This window comes from Pelodiscus sinensis, chromosome 27 (assembly GCF_049634645.1).
Source record: "Pelodiscus sinensis isolate JC-2024 chromosome 27, ASM4963464v1, whole genome shotgun sequence".
NCBI lineage: Eukaryota > Metazoa > Chordata > Testudines > Trionychidae > Pelodiscus > Pelodiscus sinensis.
This window is the reverse complement of record NC_134737.1, coordinates 2460955-2472939: the sequence shown is the minus strand read 5'-3', so window position 1 is coordinate 2472939 and position 11985 is coordinate 2460955. Positions and strand designations below refer to the sequence as shown.

The 11985-nt window shown below is 45.3% G+C and overlaps 1 long non-coding RNA gene across 1 annotated transcript in view; it reads left to right on the top strand.

Moving 5' to 3' along the window:
* Positions 1–4532: 4532 nt before the first annotated feature.
* The window catches only part of LOC142820883 (uncharacterized), a 38103-nt gene continuing 30650 nt past the window's right edge, over positions 4533–11985 (top strand). The window contains exon 1 of the long non-coding RNA XR_012897839.1: positions 4533–4571. This is a non-coding gene — a long non-coding RNA (uncharacterized LOC142820883). The remainder of the gene's footprint in view (positions 4572–11985) is intronic.

Below are 11985 nucleotides of genomic sequence, written 5' to 3'. Positions count from 1 at the left end.
AGGTGTTGCTTGGTCCTGCTGTGAGGGCAGGGGACTGGACTCGATGACCTCTTGAGGTCCCTTCCAGTCCCAGTGTTCTATGATTTTCTGATTCTATGACAACTCTGGGATCTGAGTAGTGTCTTAGGCTGGCCAGCTCGACAGGTGAATTTCACCCAGAGTCTCCATGTAGATCTCCCATCTTTGCTTTCCCTGTCTGTGGAATTTCTACTGCTACCACAATACTAAAGTGCTTGATAGATTCTCAGCTGGGCCTATACAATGCTCAGGGGCAATGAGGGGCGGCCATCGGGGAATTCCTCCATGCCCTCAGCAAGCCCCTCCATCCCTGACCCAGCGCATGCCGAATGCCAGCACGAGCCATGCAAAGGAAAAGCAGCATGGCCGAGAATTTTACCCCAAATTGAAACTGAATTAGAATTGGTCCCTGTTTGACAGCTTCTGGAATTAAACTGGGGGGCGGAGGGAGGGAAGAAACTGTGATAATGAATGATGGGCTCTCAGGATCCTCTCTTTTCCTTTTGATCCATTTACCCTGTATCCTGAAGGGAGCTGAGGTGGCTGTGGGGTATGAACAGAAATGAATCGAATGTCTGATGGAGTTGTATTTTTAATAAACCCCTCAAATTCCAGGATATGAGGCTGTAGGAAGGTTCCTCCCCTCCCTTAGGAAGGAACAATCAGTTTCACACATACAGAATGGGAAGCTGTCTAGGAAGGAGTACGGCAGAAAGGGATCTAGAGGTCAGAGTTGACCATAAGATAAATGAGTCAATAGTGTGACATGGTTGCAAAAAAAAGCAAACATGATTCTGGGATGCAACAGGAGTGTTGTGAGCAAGACATGAGAAGTCATTCTTCTGTTTTACTCTGCGCTGATTAGGCCTCAGTTGAAATATTGTGTCCAGTTCTGGGCACCCCATTTCAAGAAAGATGTGGAGAAATTGGAGAAGGTCCAGAGAAGATCAACAAAAATGATTAAAGGTCTAGAGAACATGAGCTATGAGGGAAGGTTCAGGGCTGGCCCCACCATGAGGCCAGGGGCGGATATAGGGCAGGGCGAGCGGGGCGGCCGGCCCTGGCCCCATGCTTCAAGAAGCCCCGCGCATGCGCCTTGGCAAAATTGTGCTGCCCTGGGCCCCGCAAAATGGTCATCTACCCCTGCATGAGGCAAACTGAGGCGGCCACCTCAGGTGTCAGACCATGGGGGTGGGGGGGTGCCACTAGGACCCAGAGTGTAGAAAATTGTGTCTGCTGCTGGTGCATATGTAGGTAGCAGAGCAGTCCCATGAGAGGAAGGCAGAATTGAGACCTTTCAAAGTTTTGGTGCAAGCGATGGGGTATGGGGGCATCATTTGAGCTACACATCTTAGGTGCCAAAATGTTGTGGGCCGGCCCTGGGAAGGCTGAAAGAATTGGGCTTGTTTAGTGTGGAAAGGAGAAGACTGAGAGGGGACGTGACAGTGGTTTTCAGGTATCTAAAAGGGTGTCACAGGGAAGAAGGGAAAAATTGTTCTCCTTGGCCTCTGGCTACATCTAGACTGCAAGCCTCTTTCAAAAAAGAGCGTCTAGACGACAACCAGTACTTTCAAAAAAGCAATTCGCTTTTTTGAAAGAGAGCACCAAGGCAGTCTGGATGCTCTCTTTCAAAAAAGCATAGTTTGCATTACATAGCGCCTTTTTTCGAAAGAGCACTTTCAAAAAAAGGCGTTATTCCTCCTAAAACAAGGTTTTCTGTGGTCAAAAAAACTGCCGCGTTCTTTCGATTTACTTTTGAAAGAATGCGGCAGCAGTCTAGATGCAGTGGAAGTTTTTTCAAAAAAAAAGGTCACTTTAAAAAAAAAAAAAAAAAAAAAAAAAAAAAGCTTGTAGGACAAGAAGCAACGGGCTTAAACTGCAGTAAGGAAGGTTTAGGTTGGACATTAGGAAAAACTTCCTGTCAGGGAAATTAAGCACTGGAATAAGTTGCCTAGGGAGGTAGAGAAATCTCCATCTTTGGAGATATTTAAGGGAAGGTTAGATAGGCATCTCCATCTATCAAGGATGATCTAGATAGTGCTTGGCCATGAGGGTAGAGAACCGGACTTGAAGATCTCTTGAGGTCCCTTCCAGTTCTAGGATTGTAGGGTTCTATGACTCCCTGCAATCCTGCCAGAGAAAGAAATCAGTGCATTATCCCAGAAGTAAGAGGAAAAGATTCCACTGAAGTCTACCCAGTTTTACTTCTAACCATATTGGACGCATAATTGATTTGATATCAAAATATTTCTTAGGTTCTGAATCATTTTGAGCGATTCTCACCCCGACTCTTGCGGTTCAGATTGACTACTGCATTAAAAACAGACTTTACTTTCAGAGGTCCTCTTGCCTGTTCTCCTCTCTCCTATCTGTGTGAAACCAGGCATGAGTGAAGTTGCAGAGACTGCCCAGCTTTAGCACAGTTTAAAGCTTTGTCCACTTCAGTGGCCACCAGCATTCCCAACTTTTAAGCAGCCTTCTTGTGGTGTGACCCCTACTCTGTGATTAATGTGGAGTCCTCCGAGTCACTGTGCAAAGAGATTTCATGTCCACTTTGAGTAGCATTCATCTCTGCAGAAGAGATAGCATAAAGCAGTGTTTCTCAACCAGTGGTATGAGTACCCTTGTGGTACTTGAGAGAAGTCTGGGGGTATATTAACAAACTGAAATTTGGAGAAAACTGAATTTTTGTTTTAAGTTTTACAGCACTTTATTATTTTTGTACTTTGTACACCCAAAAATTTCATCGCCCACCTGTCTAAGATTAAGTTGTTTAAACAAATGTGTTGCAATGGTCGGAAAAAAATTGTGTGTCTGAAAACCATAGGTATTGGGGGTACTTATAATTTTTTATTTTAAAAAAGGGGTACTTTATAAAAAAAAGATTAAGAAACACTGGCATAAAGAACACCTCCCAAACAAGTCTCAAGTAGGGCTTAAGTGATACATTGGCTTTGTACAGGTCATCTGAATTGAAGTGAATTTCACTCTTTGAGTGATTTCAAGTGTGACCTTTCTGTATTTTCACCAGTAGTTGTGAGTTTCATCCTTGCTTCCTGCAAACATGTTTTGATTTTTCTTGGTTTTGTGTCTTAAAAACACAAAAACTTTTTTTTAAAAAAAAACTAACAAAATGCTTACTCTGGGGAAAAACCCTGTATATTCATGAGTTTACTTCATGAATTTTCCTGAATGACATTTTTTTGCCTTTAGAAACTGGCTTTATTTCACACATGAACATTCACATAATCAGTGCACAAACCCAACTCCCTTTTTTGAGTGGGTCAGATTCTTGCCCCATTTTCTGCACTTTTTATCTACTATATAGATGAGTATTTGTCTTTCTGTCCAAGAACTCTTCCTAAATGGTAAGAGCTAGGGCCACGAAATTTGCTATGCAGCTTCCTTTTATCATAGCTTAAAGCCAGGTCAGGGTTTGTTTGGGCCAGGACAATGGGATGTGCCTGGAAGGGGACTGCTTCTCAGAAAACCCTACAGAAAAAAAAATCACCAGGTAGGTGGAAGGGGCTGGCTGTGGCCATGCCCCCTCCCCTCTATCGGGGATTGCCCCAGCCCTGAGCCTCCCACCCCCCATGCGCCCTTTAGGGAGGGCAGGGGGTGAAGCTCCTTCCCCTCAAGATTCATATGGGGATGTTGCTGGCTGTTCCCCTTCATCAGGGAGCAAAGGGAAAGTGCACAGTTTGCTGGATTCCTCTCGCTGGCTGGGGAGCAAGGGCGGCAGATGAACTATGTATTGTGCTTTTGCTCCCTCATAGAAACAGGAGGGGGAAGAGCAAGCAGTCCTGGTATGAATCAGGGTGGGATTTGGCCCCCATTCCTCCCCCACCCACACCCCACAGCCAGCCCCTTGGCCTGAGTCTCCCTTTACCCCCCCCCCCCGAACTTTACTCCCTTTTAAGAAATCTGAAATAAAAATTAACTTCATAAAATAACACTCTATTTTTGAAAAATAAAATCATTTAAATAAAGCATGTACATTTTCCTTTTATTTAAAAAAACCTCTGAATTGAGTTAAGGACCCGAGCAACGCCAGGTAACTAGTTTTAAATATTTGAAAGAGATCAAAACTAGTTTTCCACATAGCTAAGAGTGCCAGTTTCCTGCACATAAAGGAGATGGCCCCTGTGGTATACTTCAGTTCAGGTGTTCAGATGCTCCCCAAAGACGGGTGACCTAGACAAGCAGTCTTCTGGGTTAGATCCTGAGATGGTAAAAGTCTGTGTAGTTTGGCTGAAGTCAGCGGAGTGAGTTGCACTAACTGAGGCTCTGAACTCTACATCCTCGCAGAGCTTTATCGTCTGTTAACTCCTCAGCCTTTCCCAACATCACATCTCACAAAGGTGAATTTTATTATCTCCATTTCAGAGATCTGGAAACTGAGGTAACGGGAGGTTAAGGAACTGACTGACCCAAGGCCTTACAGCTCTGCAACAGAATTTCTGCCTCACACTAAAGGTACCCCATAATCTCTCGTCCTGTCTTCCATGACTGGAGCTATCTACCCAGGACAGCAAATTCGCAAGCTTCGCAAGGTGAGAGAAAGCCTTCAGTACTCCATACTGCAGGGATGGAATGGGGTTTTCATGGTTTCTAATGCACAAAGCTGAATATTTCATGATCAGCTGCTAGTAAGATAGGCTATTGTTTAAGTCCTCTCATCCAGACTTTATTTTTTATCTTCCACCATTTCTTGCTTTTGACCATTCATGGTCCTCTTAACATAGCCAATGTCCTTGGCATTACATTCTATTCTGATTTCTGTGCTAGGGTTGCCAGGTGTCTGGTATTTTCGCCTCCTGGCTGGGAAAAAAATAGAAAATATTGGACATTTTAGGTGTCCGGTATTTTCTGAATTTTTTTACCGGACAGGAGGTGAAAATACCGGACTGTCCGGGTTAATACTGGACATTTGGCAACCCTGGTACTAACCTCCTCCCCACAAATAACAGGCACACTGACCTAAATTCAGTACTGTGTGTAAACTGACAGCATGATCAACAGTAATTAAACCTCCCTTGTATGAGGTAAGGGGAAGTAATTAAAAAATACAGTTTTTATTGTATTTCTCTGCTAAATGTTTGTAATGAATAATATAATTATAATGGAAATTATAGTTCCTCTGAGTTGGTTTTGAAAATCTCATCCTTTATTTATCTGGTTTAATCACAAACACTTTCCCCATGCTGGTCTTTTGAGGAATGCCATGCTCTGATCACAAATTGGTTACTCGTTAATAAATATAAACCGAGAGAGAATTGTGCAGGGTACAGATGTTTTTCCTTTAAAAATCTGCTCTGTTTCCAGTGCCTCCTCACTCTCCTGGCATTCAAAGATGAAGAGAAATACTTCACGATACTTCTCCCAACTTTGTTGCTGGAGGGGAGAGTTTGATTTATATATCATATTTTGCAAAATATATTGTGCCAAGAAAGAGACAATCAGAGGCCTGATCTTGTTTGAAATATGGTCCTGCTGGCTGGCAGAAACATTTGTTAGGAGGAGGACCAGGAGGGAAGGCAGGAAAAAAAATCACATTACAAATTTGTCGCGAACACACAAGTGAGTAAAGAGGTGTGGATGCAAGCATTGGTCTGTAGATAATAGCAGCTTCAGAAAAGGAATCTTGTTTCCCCTGTTCCATCTAACACAATGATGAGTTCCATGTGTCACACAGGATTCAGTTAAGGTTGCAGGAGTCCTTTCTGGCATAGCAAGCAGGAGGCGGTTGAGGAAACACACATCTAAAGTGGTGCAAGAGTGAAGAAATTTGGATTCCAGTTTAATGTTTATCATAAAAACATAACAAAACTATGCAGCTGATGGGTTTAGAGGGTCCTTATCACTTGTACGAGACCACCCGGGAGATTACTCAGTAAAGCCAGATTTAACTTGGACTTTAACTTTGGAATTGTCAGTTTTTCTCCTTCTCTCCAGATAGTTTAACCTTTTCTGCTGAGTGCATTTCATACACTTGACTGTACACAACTAGTAAGGGTAGGATTGTTGCAGTGCAGATGGCTCTGCTTCTGTTTCAGGCTCTGCGACTAACTGGGACAGGAAAAGTGGAATCCTTTTTATTCCCCTCTCCTCCCACACACACACAGTTGTTTGCAGTTCGCATGCATTTTGCGCACACAAATGCATGTCTTCACATTTGCTATGTCAACAATTGCACAGGTGCCCACGTACAAGTAACACACTGCTGGAGCAACTGGTGATGGAAATCTGTGGTGTTTGTGCATGCACAGTAGACATACTTTCAAATCTCTCAGCCAATATTAAGCAAGCATGACCTGTTTTTAAATACCTCCATGATGGGGATTCCACACCCTCCTTTGGAAGCCTATTCCAGAGTTAAACTAACCCTACATTCGTTTCCCACTAGCTAAACCTAAATCTCCCTTGCTGCAGATTAAATCCATTACTTCTTGTCCTAACTTCAGGACATGGAGAACAGTTGATCTTCCTCCTCTCTGACAGCTTTGAACATCCTGTGGCTTTATCGACACTTAGAAGTTTAAATCGTAGCTGCAGCAGAGCTTTAAAAACTGAAAGTGTGGCCACGGCACGAGTGCTGGGAGAGAACTCTCATGTAAACCAGGCCCTGTAGCCTGGTTCACACTGGCGCTTGGCAGTGCTGGAATTTGCAGCGGTTGGGGAGGGGATGTTTTTTCAGACCTCTGAGCCAGAGAGTGAGAGCACAGTAAAGTGCCAGGGTAGACTTGGCCTGTTATCAAAGTCCCCCTTTGGCCTTCTCTTTTCAAGATTAAACATGCCCATTTTTAAAAAGCTTTCCTCACTAAATTAGATTTTCTAACCCTGTCATCATGCCTGTGCTCTCTTCTGGAATCCCTCTCCAATTTGTCTACATCATTCCTAAAGCGTGAGGCCCAGAATTGGACACACAGATGAAGGCGAAGCCTTCTCCTCTAGCGCAATGCTGCTGCTATTTAAGATCTATTATCCTCCCTCGACTCACGCATTACTGCCATTAGTGTTATAAATGGGCTGGGTATATGGAGAGAAGAGGAGACCCCCCCAGGGTAGCAATTACTGGAACTGAGTTGTCTAATGCAAGAGGCGGCATTACCCTGGTGTAATTTGATCATAAAATAAATTGCATTGCCCATAAACCGGAGTTTCCCCACTTGTTTCTGTGCACTCGGAGCCAGAAAGACTGCAGAGAAATAACCCACATCTAGCCTGATGTAGCCACATTGGTTTTCCACAGAAAATGGTCACCACATGTGAACAGCTGAATATTCATAACAAGATTAAATTAATCTACTGTTGTGGTGCCAGCACTAACCTTTCCCAGCCAGAACCACATGTGTTGTGGAAAAAACATACCCACGCTCTTGTCTGAAGATCCCCTTTTGTAGTGGGGACTTAGACCCACCAACATCAGCACTTGCGGGGGAACTCGGTGTAGTGGGAGTCTCTCTAATTTGTGGGGTTCTCTAGGATACCCCTTTTCATCCATGCCAAGCATTTAGAAGAACAAAAAATCTAGGGGGTCACCAAATGAAATTAAAAGGGATTATTTCTTCACACAACACATAGTCAACCTGTGGAACTCCTTGCCAGAGGACATTGTGAAAACCAGGACTTTAACAGGGTTCAAAAAAGAGCTAGATAGATTCATGGAGGTTAGGTCCACCAATGGCTATTAGCCACAAAGAACAAGAATCGTGTCCCTAGCCTCTGTTAGAAGCTGGGAATGGGTAACAAGGGAGGGATCACTTGATGATTCCCTCTTCTGTTCATTCCCTCTGGGGCACCTGGCACTGGCCACTGTCAGAGACATGATACTGGCCTAGAAGGACCTTTGGTCTGATCCACTGTGGCCATTCTGTTGTTGTTATTGAGACACCCTCAGTGCCTGTCCCTGTTTCTCTGCGCATCTGCCAAAGGGGAGAAGGGATGCTTGAGAGAGAGCGAGGCGAAGCCTGCATTCCGTGATCTTCCCATGTCCTCTCCCTGTCCCTTCCGCCTGTGTTCGTTTCAGTAGGAAACTTAGACAAAGCAGCACTGTCCTGGCTTTGCAGACTCGACTGCTCTTCTCTTTGCACCCAGAGAATCCACTGGTGTGCTGTTCTGCCAGCCAGGCTGAGCCTGATCAGTGTTGGGCTGGGAGGACTCCAGGGAAAATCCAAGAAGGTGAAGGTAGCAGGGCTGCCTATCGAGCAGAGGCAGCATGCTTCCTTTGGCATGGAGGCTGAGCGGATGTGCCTATGCGACAGGAGGGATCACGGTGCAGATGCATCTTTTAAATGATGCTTTAAATTGAAACTCTGATTACTTACGGCCATTAAAGCTCCCAGAGTACTTTTTGAAAGAGTCGGGAATGCACAAAAACATCAGCTGCCCAGCCAGACTCCAGGCTGGGTAATTGCCACCATACTTCCGTATTCTTCTGTTCCTGGCCTAGGCTGCTGTTCAGTGTTACAAACCACACGCGACAGCTGTGCGGCACATGGCTTAGTGCACTACTGAAAGGCACTAAGGTATTACCGCGCTCAGCCTGGCATAAGAACCTGGATAGAACAGAATGTGTGCTATTACACAGCTCCCGCTTTGTAGCCTAAGGGGGCACGTTTCAGTGATGGGGCAATGATTCCTGTTGGTAAAACACGGTGCTTTCTGTAAGACGCCTGAGCCTGTAAAAGTGCAGGGTTTTTAGTAAATATCACGCACATGCCTACATATAATGCTGAATCTTGTGTCCACAAAATCTGAACTTTCTGACCTTTGCTTTAAGAATCCAAAGTAGTCGCGGGACTCTGACGGCAAGGGAAGTGTGTGTTCTGTTCGACATTCCTTTGGCGGCCGCTGTAGTTTCTTTTTCCTCCTGACTCCCTCCCTTTCAGGGTGCAGGGACGCAGTCTAAAGGCAGCCTTTCTGCTCTAGCTTGCTTCAGAAATCTCTGCAGACTCCTGCTTGCCTCTGACTCACCTTTGGAGGCTCTCCCAGAGATACCCTCTGCAGACATGTTTCCTGCTCTGTTTTACAGGCTGGGGTTTTTGTTTTTCTTCTCTTTCCTTTGTCCCCAATACTTTTTTCCTCTGTAGTTTAAAAGATAAATAAATATGCTACAACTAGCTTAGAAACCAGGAGCCCTTTACCACAGGCATTGACACAAGCACTGGGGGAATCTGAAAAATCTCCTAGGTTGGATCAGCCCCTCTGGTCCCCACTGCCCTACCCAAAAAAAGTTGAGTTGTGATTTCAACAGCTCTGCTCACTGTGTTCCGCTGTAATCAGTTAACTTCAGCCAATGAAATGTTAAGGGTGGGGAGCAGAACCTAAATGTGCCGAGATTTGCCAAAATTCAGGATGGTGTGCATTGAAATATTTTACTACTGATCAAGCCTATTAGCCGTAGGTGGGCAGCAGATTCTCTTGCATTAGGCACTGTACAAACACAGAGCCAAAGCCAGGATGTACCCCAAATTGCTGACATGCCAATAGAACAAATATTTTAATGAGGCATGCCTGTCTGGTAGTTCAGTTACAAAAACATCCCCAAATTCATTTTCCCAGAAGGTGGGCAAACTGTGACCCACAAAACATTTTTTTTTTTTTTTACTATTGTCCATGCGCAGGGTTGCCAGATTTGGCTGGTTTGTCTGTGTAGTTTTTTTCCTACTGCACAAAAGTGACAGGTACTTAAAGCCAGGGCATTTGAAGGGAGGTGCATGCTGATTGCAGACAGCATTGTGAGAGCCAGGCGCTCCCTCTGCACCCAATCACAGTGCGGCTACGGTTCAGTCAGCACCCCACCCCCCGCCCACGCGTTCTAAGTACACAAGGGCAGTGAGCACAACTACCCGGTCCCGGGAGACCATCTTGGTTCCAACAGACTTGCTGCCTGCTGAGATGAAGGCCACCCATGCGCCCTCTCATTAGCCTAGGATGTCTCTCAGTGGTGTAAACTCTTCAATCTCTGTTCAGAAAAATGTTAAGCATCCTCTGATGCCATTGGATTAAACATGCGCTTAAGTCCTTTTACAAGTTAAGCATGCACTTGCGTGCTTTCCTGAACTGTGACCTTAGTTGGCGACTGTCATTCTCCGAAGAGTACATGGTCTATTAGACACAAGCTGTAAAAGTACAGCAGGGAAAAGGAAGACAGGGCCATCCCTGTCAACAGGCAAAGCACACGGCTGCATAGTGCAGCCACCACCTCCGCCCCGTCCCCCAAGGCTCAGCACTCAGCCCTCACTCACCAGGCAGCAGCAGGCAACTCTTGCAGGCTGGAGGACCGAGCAGGGGGCAGCTGAAGAGAAGCAGTGTCTTCCCCTTAAGTGGTGATTCTCTCTGGTTGGAATAACAGCAGGAGGCTGCACAGCCAGAGTCCTCCAGCCTGCATCTCCCTCCTGGCCTCGCTTTCCCAGGCCAGACTGGCTGGATGTCTCTACAGTAAACAGCATGTGATCTGGGAGAGAAAACAACCCCTTTCCCCCTGTGCCCGCTGTGGGTGGGGACCTCTGGTTGAGGAGCTGAGCCATTTTGGGGGGGCATAGCACACATACAGTTAGCATGAGACAAAAGCGGTTGTGTGGCCCAGGCTCCAGCCGTTAGTTCACTGGAAGTGTTGGTGTGTTCCCCACCGAGAACCATGCCAATCACTCATTTTTTTTTAAATACAGATGAAAACCAATTCAGCAGGCAAACAATTTCCCTGTGACCTACTTTGCTGCACTAATCCCTCTGGCAGAGCTCATCGGAATGACTGGCGGCGTTATCCGGAACGTTCGCTGGTGATGTGCTGACATCAAAGACAGGCTCTCAGACCGAGTGCAAAAAGCCCTATTGACGCAAGGGCCTTTCCTTGGGTGGGTGGCCAGCCTGCCTAAATATTCAAACCTCCACCTGCATCCCCTAAAGCCTGACCTCTGTCACCCTTCCAGCTCCAAAGCACATTCAAATGGAAATGTCCCGCTGTACCCGCAGGTGCCTTCATTAGAAAACCCGGAATGTGGACCTAACATCAGAATGTCAGTCATCCAAAACTCACATTGCTACTGCTGTCTACTCTTCTGTACTGCTGTACATGAGTGGGTCTGAGGCACAGGGACAAGAAAGTGTCTTGCTTGGTCTGCCCATCAAGCCAATGGTAGAGCCAGAAATAAAATCCAGACCTCATGTGGACTAATCCAATACTGAAGCCACAATGATTCCCTGCCTGACAGGAAGGCTGACTGATGATCCAGCTGAGTTGTGTCTTTCCCTTTGTCTTGGTACTCATGTGTGGATGATATTCACCTCTGTGCAGAGGGACAGTAAAAAAAAAATCCTTCTGTAATACGTAAGTCCTCAAAATGCCATGGGTGAATTTCACCCATGAGTGAAAAATGATGGAATTTGAAGAAGCTACAAACCACAGAAAAGGGAATGAGCCTAGAAGCCATGCTGAGTCATCCTAGTTCCATAATTCTTGCACCTTTTCACTGTCTTGTATCCCTTTCTTTTAGCAATAGCTGAGTATTTGCCACACAAATAGAAACCTGTCTCACGTAACCCAGAGCATTATTATTGGCTTTTAATTATTATTTGTTTAGATTAGGTACAGGACTCCGTACAATGCACTTGCGAAATGTAGTCATTGTATTTGCTTTCCGGCATTCCCTTTTGCAATATTGAGGGTATGTCTATGTTGCAAAAAATGCAACATATATAAACATAAATTCTTAACCTGCCTGTGCAGAGAAACATTTGTGGGAGGGACTCAGTACTCCACTTGTTCTTTCTGAGCAGTGCCCAGAGGGCTGTCTAAAAGATCGTGACGGCATTTCTCATATTCCATTCATGCAGCTTGTAATGTTTTCCGGAAATGGGAACCAGGCAATATTAAAAGTCCTGAAAAGAGCTCTCAGATGCTGCACACACATTGAATCCAGATCCTGGTAATAGCATGTATGAATCAGAAAAAAGGTTTTGCTT